Source organism: Acinonyx jubatus, chromosome B4, assembly GCF_027475565.1.
Source record: "Acinonyx jubatus isolate Ajub_Pintada_27869175 chromosome B4, VMU_Ajub_asm_v1.0, whole genome shotgun sequence".
In the NCBI taxonomy this organism is placed as follows: domain Eukaryota; kingdom Metazoa; phylum Chordata; class Mammalia; order Carnivora; family Felidae; genus Acinonyx; species Acinonyx jubatus.
In genome coordinates, this window is record NC_069387.1 from 116,228,133 (window position 1) to 116,244,273 (window position 16,141).

The following is a 16,141-nucleotide window of genomic DNA, read 5'->3' on the forward strand; positions in this document are numbered from 1 at the left end:
CCCAGATTGCATCATTTAATTCAGTGACTTTTTGGTGATATTTCATAGAAAAAAATAAAAGATGCGGTATAGATAGATGTGTCAGGATTATTTATATGGTGGTTATAGTAAAGATAATAACTAAGATATGTTAACAAGTGTTTACTGCAGGTGACGAAAGATGCAGAAGGTTTTATTCCCATTATCTGATTTAATACCAAAGCTCTTTCAGGAGGGTATTATTCTTGTTGTTCCCATTTTACAGATGGGGTCTTTTGTTCATACTTTTTGAGATTAACAATTCTAGTGGTGTTAAAGCAAGCTTCTGTGTAAGAAGAAAACACGCTTTAACCCCGCGGAGCGCATATTTTCTTTTTGGGTATTTCTCCTTCCAATGTTTGTCCAAATGTACTCAGTCATCAGTATATGTGCAATTCTCTATTTTGCTCTTTTCATTCACTATAGTCGTAAGAAGATGGTTTTCTTGGTCATCTTCATTTTCACATAATAACTGCATACAAGTAATTGCCCTAATTGATTTAATAATCTCCCTCTTTGGGAATGTTAGATTGTTTTCATTTTCTTTTATAGATGAAAAACTCTGTGTAAGTAGTATATTTTATCCTCTTTGGATTTCCAAAGAAAAGGTCTTATTTTCAGTCAAAGAGCAAAAAAGCTTTTGACTCATTTTAACTTTGAGTTAGGATTATTTTCACGGGAGCAGATAGTGAGCACTATTGAAACACTTATTTTGGAATCTTAAGAAAAATTGTATCTTGAACTCTGTAGGTATGGACTGGTTTTTTTTTTGGTATTTTAAAGATACGATTTTGAATGTATATATGACGATTGATATATAGTAACATAAGGCCTAAAGAATGATTTTTTTGCATCACTTGTTAAAATGTGTCAATTGGGCTTTGAGGAGGATGGTGTGTGCCACAAAAGTATTCATTCTTTATCGACATGTATTTCTTGAGAAACTACCACGTGTCAGGCCCCATGGTGGTCACTGAGTCTGTGATGGGGAAGGTGAAAGCCCAGCTCGTTTCCTAATGGAGCATTACGAAAGTCATGTCTAAACTTGTGTTGTCGTCGTTGTTCTCGAGATTGTGCTGCAACACACGCTCATCCTCTAATATTTCCGACTCCTTTGTTCTTTTGCTTCCATGGACTCTGCCATATTTCTTAACTGCAGCCCCAGACATGAAGGACAAAAAATATTTTCCTTTCAGAAAGATATTTACGTAGATATAATTTCTGAGAATTCCTGAAGCCCAATTTTCCTCTCTCATCTCTGTCCTGGTAGGATTTATCTTCCTAGAATGAACCGATCTTTCTCATAGTTTGGGGGATCCCTACGTCACCTTAGCCCTGTGGCACATATCTTAGATTGCACCAAGATACATTTGTATTTTCAGCACTTTGTGCTAAATAAACCAAGTGCAGGCACTTTGGACTTTCTGTTACTGGAACATCCGCATGTGAAAGTAAAATGTAAATTTAGGATACATCCATACATTATTTTTAATACCGCACACTAAACTGCAGTTTTCACAGGTGGAGAACCATTTTGGTCCCTTTAGGGGACCAAATGTATAAAATTCCTATTTAAAATGCAACTCAAAATTGCATTTTAATTTTTCACCAAATTCTTCCATCCCAGAAAGACCTACTAGTTTGTTGATGAATATAATTTTATTGTTGTATTGTATAGTACTCTTTTTTTTATTGTTTATTTTTGAGAAGTGGGGAGGGTCAGAGAGAGAGTCTAAGATTGTCTGAAGCAGGGCTCAAACTCACGAACCCGTGAGATCATGACCTGAGCTGAAGTCGGACACCTAAGTGACCGAGCAGCCCAGGTGCCCCATAACTGTTTTTTAAAGTCTGCAGTGCAAACTGTTTTTACTTCACTGATGTTTAAACATTTCAATGGGGAAAAATAATCATTTAATAAATATTACATTGATTTAATGGCTCACCATGCGGATCAAACTTTTTACTGGTCAACTGGATGTTGCACTTTAAAGAATATTGTAACGTCATTTTGTAGGAATGTTATTATGTGTGCTACCAATATACATTTAAATTTCAGTAAATTCCTTAATGCATGTGTGTGTATATCTACCTATCAACCGATGGATCCATAGATACACACTTCTATATGATTTCAGTAGACTGATATTTTTGAAGGAAAATTTTTGAATAGAATGTTAAAATGTCTGTCTCTCAGTCTCAAGTTGCATAAGTTATTCTTAACTGTGATGCCCAAATTAGTTTCTCACCTTTTTGTGTATAAATTTGATTTCAACTTTTATGTGAGGATAAGTTCCAGGAATGGGAATTTATAGAGTACTCTTCTTGACGAAAAGGGGATAGATGGAGACAATTTCATAATGTCAGAATACCGTTTCCAATGGGTTGACTTAAGGCCACTTTGCTGTGAAGCTGGCTCCGCGGGGTAACAGTCTGTCCGTAGACATTACCAAGGTAGCACAGAGGTGGAAAAGGAAATACAAAGGCATCTGGAAAAGGAACTCTGATAGATTTTTTTAATTCTCCTTAAATTTCTAATATCCCATATCCTTAACATTGGGATTAAAGTACTCTCTGTTGCAACTTTGCACATACCCTACTGTTTGAACTCAAAACCCTAAGAACTACATGTCTGAGATCTGAATGTATTCTGGGTCCCAAATCAATCTTGTCACTCCTCAGAAAGCAATGCAAGATAATAAGTAGTATTCACCTGATTGCTTTCCTGCTCCGAGACAGCTGGTGACGCGTGTCTTCCTGATAACCAAGAGTTTCAGATCTAAGGCAGGGATAAAGGGAAGCCGGGAGCTCGCAGAATCTAAATTTGACAGTCGATGGCTGAGGAGAGGGTCAGAAAGGATAGAATCTGTGACACGAATGAGAAGGGAACAAAATTTATCTGCTCTGGTTGCAATGATTAGATGTCTCTTTGTCTGGCTTTCTTACAGCGGTTGACTGATTGTACCCGCCAGCTGGCTAATATCATAATTAACAAAGTTGCTACTACATCTGCAAAGTTTAATCGAAAAATTTGCCAGTGATATGATGGCATTGTCACAAAGATCACAAGGGACACGGAGTTGACTTTTGCTCAAGGTGGAATGGCAAAGCTGTATGGGCAAGATGAGAAATCGTGCACTTGTTCAGCCAAAGGTATGTTTTGTTTTTGGTTTCGTTTTCCATAATTCTACACCTGGGCTTTCTTACTGAGATTTTCATTTGATGGCTTGTGGGCTCTTCTTTGTTTTGTGACCAAAATGGTTCATAAAAAAAATCCATATGCATCTTGAGCATTGACGGCATGTTCTCTGAAAGCTTTGGGGTTATTTTTTTTCCCAGATCTGGAAATTCAGAAATATAATGAAATGGCTTTTGATACAGAGAATGGAGTATAAAGCAATGTTTTGCCTGTTGTTGTGTCTAATCTTTATCAGTTTTCAGAATAACCATTTGTTAACAAATATCAATTGAACATGTATATCGTGTAGTATTGGATTTATTTTGCTCAACAATAAAAGCCATTGCTCTGCTTTATTCTATTGTGTCAACCTAGTTATAGGAGTGAAAAAAAAGCAAGCATAGTTATAGAATATGAAGAGGTTCTATTTCAGTTGCAAGAAATGCTCAAAGCAAGGGGAAGGAAGGCTGAGGTCTTGACTTTTGTCAAAGTAATTGGGGCTTTTTACATTTAGAAAGATCAGTATTTCTTAAAATGATGTGCTGTTCCTCAATGCCAGTCTGGCCATTGACTGTTATACCTGTATTTTCTTTTCACTGTCATTTGCTTTGCCTGATTGAATATTCAGGCTCTGGGGAGTTTCCCAAATTATAGCCAGCACATATTCCTAATTAATGAACTTGAATATTGATGGGGAGGAGCACATGTGCCTCTGTGTACATGCCTGTGTGCTTCCTCTGAGTACAAAGAGAGAGGAAGGTATCTCAAAAAATACGCAGAAGGTGAAGTTGGGGTTATTTATGCTGTCACATCACCACTCTAATATCAAGTTGATCAATTTCCAGTATAATTGGGACTTACGCTGAGGTCCTTTACTTTCCCTCTGTGTTCATCCAGACCACTATATCATGGCAAAAATAAAGCAAGAATTTGTGTGTGTGTGTGTGTGTGTGTGTGTGTGTGTGTCTGTGTTTTACCAATGCCATTTGTTGTATGTGTTGATAGAAGTTTTTAAACATAATGAAATAACATTTTCGAAACAAATTAGTACACAGCATGCATATTTTTAATAAACCCAATTAAACTTTCTCATGGCTTTATTCCTAGTCATGGGAGACTAGCTACTCTGAACGTATTTATTTTAAAATGTGGCAATCAAGTTTCAAATTCTCAAATTTAAAAAATAAGCCATTTATGGGACTGTGAATTCTAAAGCTGTTCAGTGTCCAAATAATAGAAAAATCTGTTTGTTGAAATTTTGGTTAAAATTTGACTTAACACATTTCCAATCTTCACTAAAATTTAATGGTGACAAGAAAAGCTGAAAGTGGAGGTTTAAGATACTGTTTTATTGTATTTTGGACATCATTTTCAAAAGAGAATGTTATTCTCATGAGAGAGACTCTTCTTTCTTTCTTCGGCTTTTCATCTCTCCCCTCCTGGAATCTGGTACGCAATAGGCACTCAATATATATTTATCGAGTGAGTGAATTAATGAATTTAAGTCCTTCTGTTGCTATTCAAATATGGTTAACATTGGCTTCTTCCAAATCAATAACTTTTGAATGCAGTAAACAGTATGGATAGGAGCAAGTAGATGAATGGCATAATCACAGACAACAGGGAGGATTAAGTTCCTAAAATAATATAATGTTGTTTTAACCTAAACCCCCATAATATTTTGTGTAATTGAGATTTACTATTGTAAGAACTCAGTTGGAGTAGCGAAGGTCTATGAGGATTAGAAGAGGCCAGGAAAGTAGTTCACAGCTGATGCACCCGTTCTTTTAAACAGGATTATCTCCTGAGATGTGTAGAAATGAACTCTTGACAGAGTTTCAAAGGAATTAATATTTTTGGTAAAATGTGCTAATGTAAAGAGTTAGAAGATTAGCGATGCATAATGAAAGCAGTGCGTTCTTTCTCATGGAAATAGGAATATAATAAATGTCCTGCAGGTGATTGGGGCCGTGGCAATTTTATTGAAGATTAAAGTTTGATTGACCTTTGTTAGGGTGATTAACCCTTCTGAAATTAAAAGCCAGAGCTGAATTATTCTGGCCAATTTAAATGCAAACATTGAGCAGGTCGCATGTCATTCAAATAATAATAATAATAATAATAAACCGTCCTATTCTAATGTTCATTTGTGCACGTCTGGATGGGTGGCCGCTTTGGAAGGATCTCTGGTGAGAGCATCCCAGTGGCAGAGAGTATGGAATAATGTATAGATAATTGGGAGCACGTGGGCAGAGTCCCAGGCATCGCTCCCCCATCCAAACACGAAAACCACCACTCAGAAAAAGCAGGGAGCCTGAAGACAATCACCACACACTGAAAATGCGTGCTCTCAATAGAAAACCAATCTAGGAATATCCTGCAAAGGTTAGGAGTAAATAACAGTGACATCTTTATTCTAATCTGCTGGCAATCACCTAAACTGCGTATTATATCCGTGTTGAATCTGTATGATGTCTCCTGAAAATGGGGGCTTTGTCGGTACAGTGGCTTATGAAGCTGTTTGTAAAAGTTGATTGTTCCCAGTGTCTAGAATTTTATTGCCTGTGATCTCTGAGAGTCTATAAATACTTTCAGCGTCTTTATTGTTAAAAAATGTTATAGGAGGGGCAAACTCTAGTTATTTACAAAGTCCCGTAAATGGTTTGGTTTTATTTTTCTTTGTTAAGTTTTTCAGACACGTTTGTGAAAAGTTGCATATGCATAATCACTTCAAAAAAAAACTGTTTCCATTTTTCATATCATGTTAAATTTTTTTATTACTCAGTCGGTGAATATTTTAAGTTTTAAGTCCCGCCACACAGTGAACACATCTTCCTTTTATGTGTCTGTGGACTATTAAAATGATAATACAGGTTCTCTTCATTCTATATGTAATTTACTACTCTCTTTTCATCAAAGCATTCACTCTGAATGTGTCAAGGTAGAAAAGTCCCAAGTATTATAGTGTAAAAATTAAGAAGCCTGAGGTGCTATGGTTTATTTTTGCACAAGCTTTTCATGTACTCTTTTAACATTTTTTCCTGAAAGATAGGCTTCTATTCCAGGCCTATGAAGAAAGTCAAAGATGAAAAACCTGCGATAGAGTGACAGATAATTCAGCTAGCAAAGTGACTCTGGCATCCTCCAAAGAGCTGGCTAATACCTTGCAGCATAGATTAATAATATGTTTAGCTAAGATCTGTTTGTCATAAAGATAATTTCCTAATTCTTAATCTTGGGGCTAGTATTCAACCATAAATTGTAAACAAATATGTTGTTCTGTACCTTGCCTGATAAAGTGTAGATTATCAGCTTTGGCTTTGGTACATTCAATTGTCAAACTTTAAAAAAAAAAATCTAATTGTTCCGTGATAATACTCGCTTTCTTATTAGAGATAATTTTCACTAAAAAAAATAAACTGCTAAACGAAATCTCTAAAATAAGCACTATTAATTCTTCAGCTATAATTCAATAGTCTCCTCTAATTTGATTCTTCTTGTTTTACCTCTTACCAGAACTGAATGAAAATAATTGGGGGCATTAAAATGTGTTGTAAGAACGACGTTCTCTAAACATAAAAACCGAATATGCCAAACTACTGATAACATCCCTGCATTGCCATCCATTACCAGCAATCTTTCCCATAAAAGAAAATCATGGCTCGAGAAGGCGAGATACATATTGTTGTAGTGTAAGGAAAAGACGTGCAGAAAGAGCAGAGGCAAATAAGATTATATTTTGTTAAATCCCAAATCCAGTCATTTGTTTTGCTTCAGTGTATTTAGAAGGCATTTTTATTTCTTTGTTGCCTTTGTTTCTAGCAGTCTGTTCCCCTCCAATCCACCTAATCCCAGACCTGACATTTTCTCTTGTGGCTGTAAAATATCATTCTTTACCATTAACAAGCAAAATTAATCCGTTTGCTATTTTCTTGGGGGGGAGTCCTTCTGTTTAAAAAAGGGACCATTCAGAGAGTGACCAGTGGTGTCATTTTACTCATTGTATATTGTACTGTTGACGAGTCAACAATTTCATTCAATTCCACAAAAATTTACAGTAGACCTACTGGGAGCATTTTTATGGTGCCGGCTCAAGAGACATGACAAGTGGCAAATGCGAGGATTTTCAAGGGTTTTAAAATCACTAACAGTCCACCACGAAGGAGTCACGTATGAAGTTTTCAAGATGTTATTCTCCCTAACAGAGAGTACTTCTAGCATAAAATAATTCGGCTAATGTTGGTCAGATGATTTTTTTCTGGTGATTTGTGTGACAGAATAATAGAGATGCTCTAGAAACAGTAAGCGCTCCGATGCTGACTTTCCGGCTAATTGTGAAAGTTTTGTAGCATTCGTGTTCAGGCGAATTGGAAGACTACCAAATGTAGTGTGGCGGCACATGGCCTGGTGATGCATTCCATGCTATTTGTATTGACACCACCTCTCCATATGACTCTGGAACATGGAGAGCTGCTTGATAAAATAACTCTGACTAGAATGCCTCTAGCATTAGTATTTCTGGGGCCATCACTACTCTGTATTGGGTTTCAGCAAGCATTATTTGAGCACCCCCTCCTACGTGCCAGGCATTCCCTCCAACCCAGTGAGGTGGGTCCGTGAGCCATGTTTTATGGACCAGTAACCAAGGCTGGGGGTGGAGAAGGATTTGCCTAGGTTGAAAGTTGGTGCCATACTTCAAGGCCTTCTTTGCCAGAGCGGGTGTTGCCATATCCATCGCATTCCACTTTGCTACAGACTTGGGGACTGTGATCGTGGGAGTTTTAGATGAATTTAAACTCTTTCCTCAGACAAAAGGATTTGCTAAGTTGCAGGGACTACGGGGAAAGAATTTATTCTCCCCTGCTTCACTCCTAAGGAAGTAAGAGAAGAGGTGCTTTAGAATGACATAGATTATTCACAGGCACATCCATGCAATAAACTTCATTTAGCTCATTTTGTGGAGACTAAAAATTATCCTCCCCAAATATTAATCATTTAGGTCATTTAAAGTCAGCCGTTAGGCTTTAAAAAAAATTGTCTTTAAAATGTTTGTATTTACATATCTTTCACTTGAAGTTTGTAAATAATTCTGTTAACAGAGTCGAAGTCAGAGGTCCCCCTTCTCACCTCATACACTTTCATTGGTGGAAGACAACCAATGATAAATGTGCCTCCATGTTTTATAATCCCTGCTCTTGAAACCAGATATGAGCACAGAGTCTGTCAGATTTCTATTCCATAAGGAATTGTCCAGTCGTTTATGCCAAATGAGCTTAAGGAAGTATGTAGAAAAAATCTTTTTGATAAATATATACATATATGTATGTATGTAAATATATATGTATATATGTAAATATATACACATATTTATATAAATATAAATATGTATGTATATTATATATATATATATATATAAAATACAAGTTGTGTGAGGTTACTGAAATATAAGAGAAAGACATCACACTACTTGCAAAACCCATCTTAGTTCTCGTTTCCTGATTTATTATGAGAACAAAAAATTATCACGGGTTAAACAAAAAGTAAACCTTTGCAAAATTAGCATAGGAGGTTCTAAAAGTTTGGAATGGAGAGATATATTTTCAGTTGGAGATTTGGTCCCCTTTTTAAAAGATGATTCTTTTGGTCTGTGAACTCTCAGAGTTTGGCTCAGAGGAGTGTGATAGGTCTAAAGCCATCTCTGTATCCGCCCACAGGGCCTCGAAGCCTGCCTGAAGCACAGTAGGTACTGAGGAAATGTTTGTTAAACTAGATTGCGACTATTACCATTAAAATAAAGCTAGGAACACTGAACTCAGTACTTTATTATAAGGTCCTGGTGTCTGCATTAAGAAAGAAGTCTAAGGTTCAAAGTTAGAAAAGAGAAAGGCGAAATTGAGATAGGTAGATAGAAAGGTAGGTAGGTAGGTAGGTAGGTAGGTAGATAGATAGATAGTAGACAGACAGATAGATGATAGATAGATTCCATATCTACTATAGAATCCTGTTGAAAATGACCCAATTTTCCCTTTACTTTTAGCTCTAACTCTAAGCCTGCCAATTCCCTCCCACCCTGAATTGGTTACTGATAACTTCCCAACAGCTGAACTAGTTTTTCTGAACAGACTAGAAAATCTAATCAAAGTTATCAGATTGGTTTATGTTTATAGGAAGACAGAAAAATGATTTGCAATATTCATTTGGGGAATGAATGAAAGGCAGCTAGAGGGGATTGTGTAGACTCCGTGGCATAAGAGCATTCACAAGAAAATGAGAAATTGCTATTGTGATTCTCACTGCAGCCCATGTCCTTCGCAGCAGAGAACATGAAAGTGTGTAAGAAAACAAGACCTACTGAGAGAATCCTCCCTAAGAGATGCTAAGCAAGATGGAAGAGCAAGTTTGACAAACATCTCTTCTAAGTACATAAATACTTGACAATTCATTAACCATTTGAGTCCTGCTTGATGATTAAACCCTTAGGTGGATGTGAATCAGCTTTACTATGTGGAAACATGGAGAGAAACAGTTATGAAAAATATAATCCAATTTCTGAAAATACAGGCCAATTAAAGTTTGAGATTTAATTTAGGAATTTTTACTCTGTCTGCATGATGTATATGTTAGTGATGATTTCTCTCCCCTCATTCTTCATCTTCATAAGCAAAAGGAGATTTTTTACTTATTGACGTATTACTGAAGAATCTAGCTTTTCTCCAAAATTACACATTTTTTTGCATAAATGTGCCTAATTACCTGAATTCAGTTTTGATTAGCAGTGTTAATTGATGCAGCTGTGGATGGTATCTGTTTACCTAAATTACCATGTGCAAACAGCAATATGTCTGGAAGTGAATATGCTAAACTGAAAATACTAATTAGCTAAGACAGATTGTTATTCAAGTCACATCGTGGAGCTTTCTAATGAAAGCCTGGATGTGTCAGGGTTTTATGATATTCAGACAGAAATGTCTATATTACATATGATTTCTAAATTTAATTCATAAGAACAGATGGGATGTCAGCCAGGTTCTTCCGTCTTATTCCAGTATTAATGTGAATATTTGACTCAACTGGAGATATATTCAAAGGTTTTTTTGTTAAGAAACTCATCATGTGCTTTGGTAGTGTGCCAGCCCTGCTCATCCAGACTCATCTATTTCTTGACCAATGTATTTCCAGATTACATCCACCTACTGTCCCAAAGATGAAGATAAATAAACCACCTTGCAAATTTGATCACATCAACTGATTAATTTAATGAAATCCAATAGTAGGAATGTTAGTTAAACAGACAGCTTACAGTGAGTAGCATTTTAGGAGGTGTTTTCTTTTTGCATCCCAAATAACTACTGCTAATAATAACTTGATCATACAATTCTTAAGAAGCAATGAGCGGGTTGCAGTGCTAAAAGGTAAGTTCTCATTGCCTTCCTGTTGTCTCATCTTCAATCATTTAAAAATGGATAGCAAAGTGGCACTTCTTTTCAGGTGCCCAGTTTTAAAGTATTATAGCTTTTACTGTGTCTTTGATTCCCATTACCTGTGTCCTAAAGCATGACCTGCTTTGCTTAAGGTTTCTCTCCAAAGAAAGCATTAATCTTTCACTGTCTGCTGTGGCACTCAGCGCTCCTTAATGGCAACGTAACTTAGAGGTACCCAAAGATTAAAGTACAAATCCTACACATCATATTGTGAAGAATAATGGACCCATCCTCCCTTTCCCAAGAGGCTGAATAACTGTGCTTAATACATAATAAGTCTCCTCTTCCCAAAGGCTGTGAAAGTAAGGCCTCTTGACTCAGACTTAAGAGTTTAAGATCCCTTATTAGATATTTTAAGATGCCATGAGCAAAATGGGGATAATTTTCATGATGCAAATTTGAACATAATTATAGTTTGGCATATTTAATTTAGGTGTAAGTGAGAGTTATAATTACCAAAAATTGAATTATTTCAATTATGCTAATTTCTACTCCCAAAGTTTTGTGTCACTTGGGTTCTCTAAGATAGGTTTAGATCCAGCAAAATTACAATGGAATCTATACTAAAAATAAGGAATTTGTGGAAATGACTCTGCTCCCATTACTTTTTGTCCCCAGAAATGTTAAAGTACTATTAAAAGGCCCAGGAAACCATGAAGTGCTTGAAATAGCTTAAATCACGGTGGAAAAGGGGACTAGTCCTGCTTGGGCTGGTAGTCTTCCATTTTCTGTATCAATACCAATGGTAGCATGATTGCTATTTGCTGTGTAATCAATGAAGCTAATCCCAGTATTTTTAAAATAAAATGTGTATAATCATTATGGTAATTTAATAGTGTGCTTTGAGAAATCACCTTCAGCATTGTCTTGCCTTTGTCATTCTAGCGTTCGTCTTTTCAAAAATGCTTAGTGCAAAATTCCTTTATTTTTTTAAATGTCTCTATTTCTTGAGAACTTGGGAGTATTGTATTTCCCAGTAGTTAAAGGTAGTAGTTAAAGGTATCCCCATGTTCTGTGGATAGTCTCGGGAGTTCACTGTTAAAGAACCAAAATGTGTGTGTATGCACGTGTGTGTACATTCATTCATAAAATCGCCTAAATGAAGAGATGAATGTAGACATTATAGTCCACCCACCCGTTTGATTGTCGGGTGCGTTTACTTTTGTGCTGCTGTGTTCACTAAAGCAACTGCTAAATAAATATAAGTCTTCTTTCAGAGCATAGATAAAAGAAGAAAAATCCTCCCTGCCAAGTTCAGCCATCTCTTCTATTCCAAGTGATGTTTGGGGCACTCTTTGCTCGCCATGAGATTTCCTAGAGACTTCCTAGATACCCACAACCCAAAAGTTGTGGGGTTTTTGTCTCCATGTGTAGATGTGAACTTGTCTTGTGTCAGAATCTTTTCTATCATCTTTGTTGGCAAATGTTAGCCCTTCTACACAGTAACCTTAAAATAGGAAAACAGGTCAGTGATGTGAAAGGTAAAATAGAGTTACGGAGTTTTATCAGACATTCCAATGAATTGTCTTTAGGCAAATCACTTAACCTTGGTGTGCAAATTAGTTAATTTTAAGAATAAATACAGCTATCTTTCAGACTTATTAAGGATTTATCACTTGTGCCCAAGGTTCAATAGATCTGTAAATGAAGTGTATGAATCTTTTCTTTGAACTCTAATTGGCATGTGGGGGAAGCAGGTCAGACTGAGTTAAAGGCTGAGAGACTTAATCCTTTGAAGAAATTTTGATTTAGTTTTATTACTTCTAAGTATTGCTAATGTATTCAAAGACTAATTTGACTCTTTGACGGCTTCATGTATGCTGGTTTCTTTTCAAAAGGGTAGACTGTAGACTCCCTGAGGGATATCTTTGGCTTTTTTGTTAAGCCTTCCCCTGTACCTTCACATATTTCTATCACATGAAAAATGGTATGCACACAGTAGGAGCACTCAGGGTACACCTTGAGTGAACTGTGGGTGCCAATGAGTAAAAGTCATGGCCATTAACCCCTTTTATAACTCTCCATAACCTGCATTGTAAGATACTATATATTACCTGACCCAGAGGTAATAAACCCTCTGAAGATACATGAAAAACTTTTAAAGATATATTTTGAAAAAGTTGCATATTTTTTATCAGTTTATATTTGGTCAAAGGAGCCCTAACACTTTACAAGGACAGAATTTATTTGAATTTGCTCTTTGAGAAGTGTAACATATGCTACACTTGAATTAATGCAAATTTCAGATGAATAGGATTTGACTTGGTAAGCAAAGCTTTGTAAATAGGGAGACCTGAATGTAGATTTGACCTCTGTCACTTTAGCAGTGTGACTTTGGGGCACTTCTTAATTCTTTTGGGCCTTAGTTTACCCATATGCAACAGAGAGATAATAATACCTACTTAAAGTGGTATTACGATGAATAAACCACATGCTGTATATAAACACCTTAACTCAATGCCAATCATCAAGTTGACTCTATAAATAATAGATACAATTATTTTATAAAATACAGCTCTGCATCAAAAACCAACAGAGATAATTAGAGAAATTTTCTTAATGTGGCATTCATTAACTCTTAAAGTCTTAGGCAGTATAGTGGTTCAAATTTCCCACCAGTATATATAAAAGCCCATTTTGTCCCAGGTGTATACGTGTGCGTATGTGTTCATACACATGCACATATCATTTACGTAGAAAGAATGAAATTAAACATCTGGCTTTTCAAGGTATGTTGTACATGAATATACCTTCCTTCTTTTCTAATAATTTCTTACAACTGTGTAGCATTTCATGCTCCAAAATTATTCTGTACACATTATCATATGTAATCTTCACAGTACTGAGATAGGACAAGTGACATTTCATTCTTCTTTATGAATGAGATATGCGGAGATGTGAAGGGACCTACCCAGTGTCTCTTACTACAGTGAGGGTCAGGGAAGAAATGAAGATAGGAGAATACATTCAGAGACTTTTTGTGGACTGTTTGGAAAAAAGAAGCTAGTAATGCTGTTTTCTCCACGCAATATTAACAGAGCAACGTCCTATGAAATATTACTACATTTAAGTATAGGGCCCAGGGATGAGTATATTGTGAAATCCAGGACATTATCCAGGTTTTGACAGGTGGTGTGGAATTTGTTTCTCCTCGATAAAGATGTATTAAGAAATTCTGACTCATCGCATTGTTCACGACAGTTAAAGATTATTATTTTCATTGTTACTGCTAGGGTTTATATGGAAATGAGGCGAGCCATATTTTGAAAAGCTGGGACCAGGAATTTGGGTCTCCCTTAGGCCTGGCCAAAAGCCCAGAGGTCGAAACATGGGTGTGTGTCTAAGGATTTCTTAAGAAATTAGCACCGGGAGCCAGATGTTCGAAAAACCTATTCTTCCTTCATATAAGGAGCCGGTAATAGGAAACAGAAGATGACCCAAGGAAAATCATTTCAGTCATCATCATTTATTATGTGTTATGTTGGGTTACATTATTTCACTGATTCCACAAATATAAACACTTTGTATTTGTGAGGTATTGCAAAAGGTACTGTAGGAATATAGAAAGTATAAGACACAACTTCACCTTGAATAACTACCGCATTATTATATACCTACTATTACAACAGGATATAGTTTAAGTGGCAGATTCTGCCTCCTTTAATTTTAAGGATATTAAGTGTTACATTTATTCATTCAACAAATATTAGTTCCTCCTTGCATTGATAGTGGAATGCAAATATGGTCTGTGAAATTAGATGACCTGGGTGTAGATCATTGGTTCTCCACTAATTAGAGGTGGGGCAAATTATTTGAATCTCCAGCTTGCTTATCTATACAATTGAGTTGATCATAATAAGATCAATATGGGGTTATCATTATAAGGCGCTTCCCACCGTGTGGGGCACACGCAGGTGCTATCATTTCATGAAAGTGAGTGCTTCTCTGCTCAAGGGATGTAAAAGTAGTTGGAGTGGAAATCCACACACCTAGGGCAACTGGAGATTTCTACATGGCATTTAAGTAAGTACAGTCTAACATGGTCAGACTCCATAGGTGCTGACAGAATTTAGAAATAGGAAAGGTCTTTTAGAGAAAAGGAAAACAATAGCAAAACTCTTTTCTGAACCGTGTCGTGTCTAGATTCCAGCCATGCCGTTGTTCAGTACATACAGCCTGATGAGCATCTCCGTAGAGACCACTGTTAATTTGAGAACCTACAACATCTGTGTGGTTTAAATAGGACCAGAGCCCAAACCTACAGCCACATAGAACACGATTTCCTATTCAGTGTGGTTGAATAGGACAGCGTCCATCCCTGGGCTTTGATCAATGAACTACTTGGACCTAATTGATGCTGGGTTGTTGCCTTTTCAGACTTCAGGCATGGTAGAGTTTTGGTGTATGTGGACTCTTTCTGGGTTCTTATGTCCAGAAATTCCAAATTAGATTTTTGTCATTAGCTCGTCAAGCTTGTCTTAAGCCCACTTAATGAGGTCTGCCGGTGGAATGTCTTTTATGTTCTGTGGCCTTTATGCTTAGTCTCAGCTACTCTCAACTGTGGCTGAGAAGTTAATGAAGTCACCACAGTGCTCGCTTGTCTGCTGCTTTAGAAAACACACCTCGTATGTGTTTGGGTATTTAAATTCTGTTTTCTAGCTTTTAGGGTTTATATCCTCGTGGTGCATTCAAGTGCTATGGAAATAAGACCAGATGGATGTGACAACCAGCCATTCGGGAAATTACATACACATTACATTTTAGAAAACCAGCGTACATATGTCTATCTGGATGCGTTCATATGCTGGATTATTTTTGTTGCAGCCAAATGGTTGAGATTTCAGTGAGGCAGTTACCTAGAATGTCAGCTTGAGAATTCCTTTCAGAGGAAAAGCAGGGTCCGCAGTGAGCTGTTTTGTCAAACACAGTGAACGTGGGGACAGAGTTAAATGTCCCGCTGCATTTCTCTACCTTCCTTTAGTTTTCTCCAGAGTACTCATCAGTCCAGACATTATATTCTTAATTTCTTTACTGCCTACCCTCCCCCCAGATTCAAGGAGAGGAAATTCTTCTGCTTTGTCTAATACTTGTAGTGCTTGCCACATAGTAAGCACTCTACATATGATAATGAATAAATTGGCTATTGCTGAGATAATGAAATGGTATTTAATCTCCCCTTGTGCTAAAAGCCAGCAGAACGTGGAGGTTTTCTTTTGTCTCTGAAATGATGAACATGTAATCGTGAGCAATGGTGATGATGGGCATGATCATGCCTGTCACTTGCTACGTGCTAGGTACTGGTCCAAGTGCTCACAGACCTTTTGTGTGGAGGTTGTTTGTCTCCCTAGCTTATGGATGGGGAATCTGAAGCACAAATACTCTGACATGCCAGAACCAAGATTCAAACCCTTGGGCCTGCTCTTCTACACCCCGTGTGTTGTCAAAGGCTACTTTTAGGGTTGGAAAA

At 36.8% G+C, this 16,141-nt stretch overlaps 1 long non-coding RNA gene across 20 annotated transcripts in view; it reads left to right on the top strand.

Moving 5' to 3' along the window:
- LOC113602777 (uncharacterized) overlaps positions 1–16,141 on the top strand; it is a 101,723-nt gene that overhangs the window by 69,129 nt on the left and 16,453 nt on the right. For all 20 annotated transcript variants that reach the window (XR_008300417.1, XR_008300423.1, XR_008300415.1 and 17 more), the window contains one exon: positions 2,964–3,168. This is a non-coding gene — a long non-coding RNA (uncharacterized LOC113602777). The remainder of the gene's footprint in view (positions 1–2,963; positions 3,169–16,141) is intronic.